At 47.3% G+C, this 9,634-nt stretch overlaps 1 protein-coding gene across 1 annotated transcript in view; it reads left to right on the top strand.

Moving 5' to 3' along the window:
* Positions 1-9,634, top strand: part of GBX1 (gastrulation brain homeobox 1) — a 17,953-nt gene that overhangs the window by 6,982 nt on the left and 1,337 nt on the right.

The following is a 9,634-nucleotide window of genomic DNA, read 5'->3' on the forward strand; positions in this document are numbered from 1 at the left end:
TGGAGCGCGGGTGGGGGGGGTCTGCCGGGACTAACAGAGACTAGGGTTATGAGGAGAAAGCCCTGGGGGTAATGGGAGATGGATTTCTTGACTGTGAATTATGGAGGAAGCGGTATTAAAGTAGTGTTGGGTAAGCTGGAAATCTGTATTGGAAGCAATGGGAAGAGAAGTGATGCAGCCGTGTACCGGGAGGGAGGAGGATGAAACTATCCCAAGAGGGAAGGGAAGAAGCACCTTGTGCTGGAATAGGTGATAACTATCCTATAAATTATGCACAGATACTGGGAGTATGGAACTGACTGGTCTTGGCCAAATCACACCTCTGTGTGCCCCAGCTTTCTCATCAGTAAAGTTAGGGGTTTGAATTAGGTGATCTCTAAGGTCGCTCCAGCTCTACAATTCTGTTTTTATCTGTAAGGATACTTTTATTAGTGAATTGTTCCCTTAAAAAAAAAAAGCCATCCTGAGCAAAGGGACTGTGGGAGAAGAGATTCTGTACTCAGCGCTGAGTTATCGGGGTCACTGACGAGGAGGAGCCTGGGATGCCTACATCTTGAGATGAAATCGGGGCTGGGCTTTAGGATGGAAAAGGCCCCATCATCTGGGATCCGGATGGTGTTACCTGAGCTCTGGCCGTTTACAGCCATCATACTGAATGAGAGAAACATTTGATAAAGGTGGGGGTAGATCTCATCTAGGCCAAAGAGACTGGGGATCGATTGTGACCAAGGTGACGTGGTGAGGAAGGAAGCCGTGCCCCAAAAGAAGACTTGTGCTGTGAAATCAGTTCCTGGTCTTCTGTATTATTTCTCCATCTGGTACAGAAGTTATGATAGGGTGACGGTGGGTTTCAGTCTCTTTTTCATTCAGTGATAACAAAGAGATGTGGTGTCGCTCAGAGGAACGAACAAACACAGGCTTTGGATGCAGATCTAGGCACCACCCTTTTTGTGATCTACAGCAAAATACTAACCTCTGCAGTCTTCGTTTTCTCACCAGTAAGATAAGGGCAACAGTTCTTACCTCACAGAGTTAAGGATTCAATGAGAAGATATTTGTCCAGCATCCCAAAGTAATAGGTGTGCAACAAGTTCTGTGCTGTCCATGTACTGGAAATGGATGGGAATTAAGCTTTCCTGGGAATTAAGTTGGGAGAGACCTCTTTACTAGGAGTTGTGATGGGTGGCACTCTCTGTACTGAAAAGGACAAATTAGAAATGGCGCTGTATTCCGAGAACTGGTTGTATGGGGCTTGCCGGGAGAGAACATTGCATGAACCTAATACGGGTAGATTTGGAGTTTTGTCTTTAGCTCTTTCTCCCTCTTTTCAGTTTTCCTGTCTCACATTTTGGTGAGACACTCTGTGTAGACACTCTGTGTAGACACTCTGTGGACATGGCTGCCCAAAGCCCTTCTGTGTCCCACTGGGGCCTGTGCTTCCCTTCTCTCTGTTAAAGCAAACATAAAACCCAAAACAAGCAAGCAAACAAAAAAGCACCCTCTCCTTTTTTCTTCATCAGAATTCCTATTCCCTCATATATCTGATCTCAGCTTAGTGTTAGGAGCACAGCTATTGGATTAAAGTAATTCACACTGGATGGATTATGGAGATTTTTTTAAGTCCACATACATTTCAGATTTGTGAAATTTTAGGTGGCATTATCATGAATAATTTGAGGGATGACCTGGGTTTCTTTTTGGAAAAATTATTTTCGATGGGATTGGTGTGGGAGTGAGGTGGGGAGGCTTAGCTTCCCTGGAGTCGTGAGAGTATTGTCACTTCCAGTTAGAGCAGTGTCCGCAGTCACAACTCTCTGGGTTGCTCGTGACAGTAGCTCGGCTCTAATTTAAGCTAAAATGGACATTTATTGATTCATGTGGATCCAGAAATGCACACAGTGTCGTTAGGTCTCTTTTTCTTTTTTTTTTTTTTTTTTGCGGTATGCGGGCCTCTCACTGTTGTGGCCTCTCCCGTTGCGGAGCAGAGGCTCCGGACGCGCAGGCTCAGCGGCCATGGCTCACGGGCCCAGCCGCTCCGCGGCATGTGGAAATCTTCCCGGACCGGGGCACGAACCCGCATCCCCTGCATCGGCAGGCGGACTCTCAACCAGTGCGCCACCAGGGAAGCCCTAGGTCTCTTTTTCTTGCTCTCAGTCTGGCTCCTGTCTCTTGTCTTTGCCTCAGTTTCTCCTGATGAGAGGAAGGGGAAGACACAAGCATAAGCAACGCTAAATTCTTATGATCCCAGATCGGGACCCCAGTGAATTCTAGCACATGTAAAATCCTAGGACAACTGATTGACTAGCTCGAGTCAAGTCCCCAGAGAGACCAGATGTGCGGATTGGTCAGCTCCAGGTCACCATCCTTGTGGTCGTGAAGGTGGAGAAATGCAATTGACAGCCCCCCTCTACTGGGCAGTTGATGGGGAGCAGTGGCCAAAGGAAGGGGGTGCCATCAGTGAAGAGGCGGGTAAGTGGTGCTGGGCAGACAAAAACAAACCCTAAACAGGTGTCTATCAACCAGAAAAAAAGAAAAGAATGTGCCTTTAACTCCCTTTCAGTATTAGGGAGGAAAGCCTTCTCCCTGGCTAGATAAGCAGTGCCAGGAGGCTGGATACTGGGAGTGAGGCTCTGAGAGGGTTCTGTAATGGGGAAGGCAGGCAGAGATGCCGGTGGGAGGAAGATGTCTGTTCCTCAGTGAGGCTGACTCCTGGACAAGGCAGAGCTGTCCTTGAGGGATGAGAGGCACTTGTACAGCAGAAGCTAGAGAAAATTGGTATTAAAACTGTTTCCATAAATGGGCAGTGTTATTCTTTAAATGAGAAAATACATTTCTAAATAAAAGAAATGATGACGGGCTTCCCTGGTGGCGCAGTGGTTGAGAGTCCGCCTGCCGATGCAGGGGACGCGGGTTCGTGCCCCGGTCCGGGAAGATCCCACATGCCGCGGAGCGGCTGGGCCCGTGAGCCATGGCCGCTGAGCCTGCGCGTCCGGAGCCTGTGCTCCGCGATGGGAGAGGCCACAACGGTGGGAGGCCCGCGTACCACAAAAAAAAAAAAAAAGAAAGAAAAAAAAAAGAAATGGTGACTGGTAAGATTACATCATACAAACCAATAATGACGGAAAAAACAGCAGAAAGATCTGGAGGGAATTTTGTCTTGGGAACGATGGGAAAAATAGCCTGTGAAAGGACAAAGGTGGAGTTTGGTGAGGCCTCTTCTGTGGCGATTTTAAGAATCTTCTCTGCGAAAGGTAAGGGAAGATGTTGGTGATTAGGCTGGAGCTCTGGGTGATAAGTGAAAGGGATGAGGTCTAAACTAAAACTGGGTTTGATAGGAAGGCTATTTATCTGATGAGGCATCTGGGGAGGACTTTTACTTCAGGTGGAGGGAAGAGAAGATATTTTACTGGAAAGGATAGAAAGAGCACTGATTGGAGGTTTAGGAGACCAGGATTCTAGACCTGGCTCTGTGCCTAGCTGTGTGCCTGGGGAAAATCATTTCATCTTTTTTCTTTTAATTTTTAAAAAGTTTTGGCTGCATTGGGTCTTCGTTGCTGCGCGCGGGCTTTCTCTAGTTGGGGCGAGTGGGGGCTACTCTTGGTTGCGGTACATGGGCTTCTCATTGCGGTGGCTTCTCTTGTTGTGGAGCACGGGCTCTAGGTGCGCAGGCTTCAGTAGTTGTGGCTCGCAGGCTCTAGAGCGCAGGCTCAGTAGTTGTGGCGCGCAGGCTTAGTTGCTCCATAGGATGTGGGATCTTCCCAGACCACGGCTCGAACCCGTGTCCCCTGCATTGGCAGGCAGATTCTTTTTTTTTTTAATTTTTTAATTTATGTATTTATTTTATTTAGTTATTTTTAACTGCATTGGGTCTTCATTGCCATGCGCGGGCTTTCTCTAGTTGCGGCGAGGGCTACTCTTCGTTGCAGTGCGCGGGCTTCTCATTGTGGTGGCATCTCTTGTTGCAGAGCATGGGCTCTAGGCACGCAGGCTTCAGTAGTTGTGGCATGTGGGCTCAGTAGTTGTGGCACGCGGGCTCTAGGGCGCAGGCTCAGTAGTTGTGGCGCGTGGGCTTAGTTGCTCCGCGGCATGTGGGATCTTCCCAGATCAGGGCTCGAACCCGTGTCTCCTGCATTGGCAGGCGGATTCTTAACCACTGTGCCACCAGGGAAGCCCCATTTCATCTTTTTGAAACTCAGTTTTTCCACCTGAAAATAAGGTTACTAACCTCCCATTACTGCTACTAATAGGTCAGCTGTATTTCAGCGGGTTGCTCAAAGATGAAAGAATAAGTGTGAAAGTGCTTGGGAAAGTTAAAGGTCATACAAGGCTGCTCTTGGCAATGATGATGTTAATATGCCATGAAAGGAGCTCTGAGCTTGGGGCGGTGGGGAAGTCGCCATGAACTTGTCATGAAGGTGGGAGTCCATTTGGAGTAAAGAATGCTGAAGAGTCATGGGGTAATGGGAGAGAGAGAAAGTGACTTTTCCTTCTTGTACCTAAAATTATAGGAAGGAGTAGTGGCATAATGTGGGCATGAAATTAATGAGGGTGAATGAAAAACACATTGAAAGTGAGCTAGTTGCCGTCAAGGACGGGAGAAAGTACCGTCTCCAAAAGAAACAAAGAAATAATTATGTACTGGGCATGTTGATGCAATGAGGGTGGTGGCAGACATGCCTCTTTTTTGAGGGGTGACCTGGGCTTTTTCCCACTTTTTTACCCCACGCAAATTGGTTCTGTATTCAGGAAGCTGGGTAGTTGTCCGGAGAGTGGCTTGGGGCGTGTGAGGGTAGTGGCTCTTTAGATGGAGGGAAGAGAAGTCAGAACTGAGTGTAACGGGGGAGAGGCTTCTCCTCAGTGCGTAATAAAGACTGTGTTTTATGTCAGCTGGACCACAGCTGGCTGCTTGAGGGCCGAATGGCACAGGGGCTCTGTCTAAAGTGGTTCTCCAGTCCTGGGGGTGGTTTCCGCTCCACTACCCAGGCCCAGCATCCTTGGTGACCTCAGCCGCAGACTCCCTCTCTAGATGGTACGAGTCTGGTGCTACTTGTTCTTTCTACTGGAGAATACCGACCACGGATTCCTTTGCCCTTGAGTTCTTCCCCAGTCTGACCTGACTCGTTACCAAGTTAGGGCTTCTCTTCCTCTCGGAAGGAAGGCCCCTTGCAAGGGCGCCCCTGGGGTCTGAGTGCTTCTCTCTGGGGTGGAATGATGCCCCTGGAGTGGACTCTACAAGTAATCATGGTTCGAACCCTGCGATTTCTGCTGCTTAGGATAATAGCATCTACCAGGAGAGCTCTGGGTGTTTCCTGATAACCAGTCTGCTTCAGTGTCATTTCCCCTAGATAGATGCCAAAGTCTTTTCACAGGCTGTAGACTTACCCACAGGGCACAAGGTGAAAACAATGTACTCTTTTTTTTTCTTTTCTCTTATATTGGGGTATAGTTGATTTACAATGTTGTGTTAGTTTCAGGTGTACAGCAAAGTGATTTAGTTATACATATACGTATATCTATTCTTTTTCAGATTCTTTTCTCATACAGGTTATTACAGAGTACTGAGTAAAGTTCCCTGTGCTATACAGTAGGTCCTTATTGATTATCTATTTTATATATAAAACAATGTACTCTTATATTACCAATAATGTCATTTTCATACACAAAGGACAGAACCTCTCTGTTTGGCCTACCTGCCTACCTAGCACAGTAAAATTGTTTCCAGTTAAACATTTTGCTAGAATTTTTCTCATCAGGATCATTATTTCCCATTGAAAATTTTCTACTCTCTTGTTTTGTTGATCAAGTTTTTTTGTTCACGTCAACCAACTATAGCATCTGCAGTTAGAAATGTACTTTTATGGACATTATATCTACCAGGTCCAATTATTCTAAATCAAAGTTTGCAAATAGAAATTTTATCAACAAGATGTGCTTCTGTCAAGTTTTAACCAAAACCGTTTTTCTAGGCGCCATCTTTGTTTTGAGTATATTTTCTATTAGTGTTCATTATGAATTGGATAAAAGAAAATAGTTTGCATTTATTTTTTAGCTCATTCATGAGAAAACAGTAGAGCTGTTTCAGGATTGCTGTATTGTAAAGGGTCCAACTGCCGTGCTGCTCGTCCGAGCCTTCAGAAAAGTTTCCATCACTTTGCATTCTAAAGTGCTCCATCTGTCGGTGGAGCAAGGAACAAACAGCAGGGCTTCCAGACGCATCACTGTTCAGGGTGGAAAAATGTAGGGCGTGTTGGGTGTTTTCCGAAAGCTTTTTACTCTCTTCCCCCCGTGCCCCGATGCTTTTCTGTTTTCTCCCTGAACTTTTCAGCCCTTTCAGGTTCTCTGACTCATCATCTACTTCTGCCGCTGTGTCTGCCCCCCTTGTGCCCCAGTTCTCCTGCTGTGCTTTTCCTTCTCCCTCCCCCTCAGCCTCGCTCACTGCCCCAGACTCTCTCCTGAGAGCGGAGCTGTGTTTTCCCCTCTCGGTTGCTTTCTTCTATTTCCCCACCCCCACCTCCTTAGAAGAGTTGCTTATCAGAGCCTCAGTGTCATGATTCTAAAGGCTCAGGGGGGCACTCTTGCCCCTGCCACTCAGGATCCCACCGGGATCAAGTAACCAAGAGAGGTTGTGGACCTGTGCTTCTTATACGGCTTTAAAAGCGGCACTGGGGGTGGCGCACTCATGTGGGCTTGATTTTATGGAATCTGTCTGAGGACAGAGGGACGGATGGTTTGATCTCAGGAGGGCCCTGCCAGATCAGGAACCTGGGAATCTCATCTCAATCATCATCAGTTTAGATTTATTGGACACCCCCTGGGTGCTTGGAGCTGTGCTAAATGATTTCATCCTTCAAGCCCTGAAATCCCGTTTCTGCCTTTTTAGCAGCTGTTTAACATATTGTAGTACTGGGCTGAGTTTTAACAAGCTTTTGTTATTCTTTCTGTTACTGTTTACTGCAAACCATGTTTTAAAAATCAGAAATTAAAAGTTAGGGGATTTAGTAATGATGTTGGGGGTTGTTCTTGATTTCCTTTAGCATAAGCTCCTATAGACTCCTACCACATATGGGTTCCTGTACAGCGAACGTGAGATCAGAGGGCACACTGGAAAGTGGGTAGAATAATATGCATGGAGAGAATGTCTTATGCCCGGAGCTGGGGTGAGGGAGCAGGGCTGTAGGGAATATTTTAGGAGAGGCTTGAGAAAGGAGGGACAGAAATGGAGAGGGAGAAAGTGCTTGGCAATAGTTTCTTTCATTCAGTCAACGAATATTTATGCAGTGCCTACTCTGTGCGGGTAACTTTCTAGATGCTGGGGATACAGCCATAAATAAAAAATAAAATAAAAAATGGTTACCTTCATGGAGCTTATGTTCTAATAGGAAGAGACAGCCAATAAAATAAGTTAATAAAGTTAGTGACACATACTATAGCAACAAGTAAAGCAGAGAAGGGAGATCGGGAGTATTGGGAGTTTTAATTTTAAAAAGGATGATCAGAGGAGGTCTCATTGATAAAGACCTGAAGGACATAGTCAGTGCAAAAATCTAGGTGAAGAATATAGTATTTCAAACAGAAGAATAATTGGGGCAGGGGCAGGGGGAGGGGCAGAAGCAGGAGAAAATGTTGCTGATCCGGGTAAGAGACGAGGGTGACTCGGGCTAGTTGGACGCAGAGGAGGTGGTGAGAAGTCGGGTCGGGCATGGGCGGTGAGAGAGAGTGAAGGTCTGGTTTGAACAACGCGGAAGACGGAGTTACCATTAACCGAGATGGGAAAGACGGGGGTTCAGATGGGGGAGAACTGGCTCAGGAGTTCAGTTTGGGACACATTACGCTTGAGTCCTGGGGAGGAGGAAAATGGTGTGGGAAAGAGCCCTTAATGACATGAAAGGGGAACCCAAGGATCTGAATCTTGCAGAAATTAAACAGATTTTGGCTAGATAAGGAAGAAAGCCCGGGGTGGTGAGAGATGAGCATCATGAGGGGTACGTCACCTATGGACAGTGGATGTATCTCCTGACAGCTCACAGAGCTGGGTGCCGGCCGGTGGAGCTTGGGTGGGCTGTTAGCGAACGAAGCCCACCTGCCGGTGGCAGCAGCGAGCAGGGACAGCGTGGGAAGTGTGGGTGAGGCTAAACTAGGGTGTGCCACGTGGGTTTTGCAAAGGTCAGATAAAGCATGAAGCCCTCCGAGAAGAGGCAGGGGCTCAGGCATAAAGATACCCCTGGGGTGTGAGATGAGAACACTGACTGAGATGGAGGTGGGTGATCTAGGCAGGGGCTGAATTCTGGCCTCTAAGGAAAATAATGCAAATGTGGTTCCTGAGGAAAAGGAACGGGTGTGGATTGCATCCGTGAGGGGAAAGGACAACTCTGGGATCAGGGAAGGGAACTGAAGGTGACTGGGCTGGTCCTGGAGGCCCTGAGAAGTTTTTGCAGGGGGGCAGGCAGATGGCAGGGTTTAGAGAGCAGCTCCAGCCAAGCTCTGAGCATTGGGATGCCGTCCAGAAATGCACACACATGCACAGCCCCGTTCTCTTATAAAGCATTTCACTGTTGCCCCAAGTCACTTAGCTCTGGGTTACAGTCTCAACCTCAGAGTGTGCTAAGGAGTGTACACGTGACATGCGGTGATGTGGATATAGGTGTACCGCCATGTCTACAAAGTCCTCCCCACTTTACACAGTGAAGTCCACTGGTAAGGAGCTGACTGTTCTGTTTACGGATTACCTGTTTTGTTCTTTTCTACTGGTTGGTTTTCTTTTGACTTTTTGTTGCTCCGCTGTTTATTGGTCCTTTGGGCAGAAAAGAAGGGAGTTTGTAAAACTCAAAACACTGAAAACATTCGTAATGCATTATTTGCAGTTCTGACAAAAATGTCAGTAGATAAGAAGATTAAAACCAGTGGCTGAATTAAAGTTTAGCATTATGTATGGATTAAAATGTTTATATGCCTGTGATTACAAATACTCAGTAGTCTACTGAGTCAAAATTTCTTTCTCCATTTTCCTCTCTGTATCTCCTCTTGCTGAACCTCTGTTTCTCCCTCCTTCCATACTCCCTCCAGTTCCCTCACTGCCACCAAGCTCAGGGTCCTCAGGATTCTGAACTTGGGCAGAAAGCAGCTGTTCGTGCCTCTCAGCAACCTTGGCTGGGAAAGAGGGAGTGTGGGAAAGAGATGATGTCTTTTTAAAGTTAAGGAGGACTGAAAGGGCCCTGGAGGGCTAAGTAATTGGAAGAAAAATCCGGCCACTGATAAGGTGGCGTGCGGCGGGGCAGGCTCCCTGCTCTGGACTGGATGGTCTGGTAAAGGAGAACTGAGGAGGTGGGTACAGAAACCTCCTGACTCTCAGGTGCTTGGGCAACACTTCTTGGACCCCGATTGCGGCAGGGGGAGGGACTCAGATGACCCTGGAAATGAGATTCTGAGATTCCAGGACTTCACTGGCAGTCCAGTGGTTAAGACTCTGCACTTCCAGTGCAGGGGGCACGGGTTCGATTCCTGGTCGGGGAACTAAGATCCCACATGGCATGCGGCGCCGCGGCCAAAAGGTTAAAAAAAAAAAAAAAAAAAAAAAAAGTATTGGGGGCCAGGGGGGATGCATAGGCAATACCCAGTGGATTTTTAGACCAATACA

The sequence above is a fragment of the Lipotes vexillifer genome, unplaced genomic scaffold (genome assembly GCF_000442215.2).
Source record: "Lipotes vexillifer unplaced genomic scaffold, Lipotes_vexillifer_v1.1 scaffold472, whole genome shotgun sequence".
NCBI classification, from domain to species: Eukaryota; Metazoa; Chordata; class Mammalia; order Artiodactyla; family Lipotidae; genus Lipotes; species Lipotes vexillifer.